The sequence below is a fragment of the Sprattus sprattus genome (assembly GCF_963457725.1).
Source record: "Sprattus sprattus genome assembly, chromosome: 2".
Lineage (NCBI taxonomy): Eukaryota > Metazoa > Chordata > Actinopteri > Clupeiformes > Clupeidae > Sprattus > Sprattus sprattus.
Genome location: NC_137921.1, coordinates 20,157,822 through 20,158,911, shown reverse-complemented (window position 1 = coordinate 20,158,911; position 1,090 = coordinate 20,157,822). Strand labels below are relative to the sequence as shown.

The 1,090-nt window shown below is 47.8% G+C and overlaps 1 protein-coding gene across 1 annotated transcript in view; it reads left to right on the top strand.

The window, feature by feature from the left end:
* The first annotated feature begins 868 nt into the window (after positions 1–868).
* The window catches only part of LOC308383103 (uncharacterized protein), a 5,482-nt gene continuing 5,260 nt past the window's right edge, over positions 869–1,090 (top strand). Inside the window, exon 1 of the mRNA XM_080860699.1 lies at positions 869–1,090. This exon is cut by the window's right edge and continues 35 nt beyond it. The gene's annotated coding sequence lies outside the window, so the exon portion shown is untranslated.

Genomic DNA, 1,090 nt, shown 5'->3' with positions numbered 1-1,090 from the left:
ACTCAGTTGCTATGTAGGCCTGAAGAAAATATTTTAGTATGTCTTGGTCTTGGCTCCAGGATTTTCCTTAGATATTAGATACTCAAGTCCTCCCTCTTGGTACTCCCAGTCCCACCACATTTACCGTAGTGATTGATACAGGAGAGGGTTCCAATTGCGTTTACGTCGAAATTCCAGATTTGTTTTTTTGCGTCACTGACGCATGGCCGTTTTTGGGGTGAGGATGGAGGCTGTTTGAACATCCTTGTTTTTCTTCAGTCGCTCTGTCCTCAGCGCGGTTGGTCAGTTATTTGGGTCACTGTTCGCGAGGGTCAAATGACGCACGGGCACATTGCGCAGTGATGACAAGTGTCAAAATAAATAAACGCTAAAGCTGGTGATAGAACTAACCCATTACATTTTGAAGACAGCTTGGCAGTTCGACATGCGTGCATTCTCTGGAAAGCTTCTCCGAAATAAAACATTATGCACGCGTTGTGAGATGCAAAGGTTCTGCTAGGAAGGGCGCTGCCATATGCCAAGAACTAGTCGGCAGAGGTCACAAGATACAAATCTGCCGTCCTCCCAAAGAGGAATAGCAACAACGGAGCAGCAGCGGCGGTACCCGGAGCGATATAGAACCAGGAATAGCTCTATAAACACTTTGTCTGATAGTAATTATAACCCGGTGTGGGAGTGACGACAGCCCGGCCCATTCGGCGCAAATGCCAGAATAAATCTGACATTATGACACTCGATCCCGGCTCCTGTGGTCGCGTAGGGTAAGCTCCGGTGGGCCCCTTGGAAGCAGAAGTTGTTTACCCCGAAAAAAAGAGGCACCTGCCACAAGGGGCGGTACCTGGGCTACTTAAAAGTCCTTCCCTCAAAACCCTACGTCACAACTGAGCAGCAAGAGCGGGAGAGACACCAGCCGGACGGAATTCGTTCTCAGAGTCTCGTGCTGTCCAAGAGGATAGCCAACGGACAGAGCAGAGCGCAAGGACTGTGACAGAGGCTTTTTAGTGTGTTGGGGGAATATTGTATACTAGTATACTAGTATTGCATACTTTATAACTTGGACTATTTTCACACAAAACACTGCTACGAATAT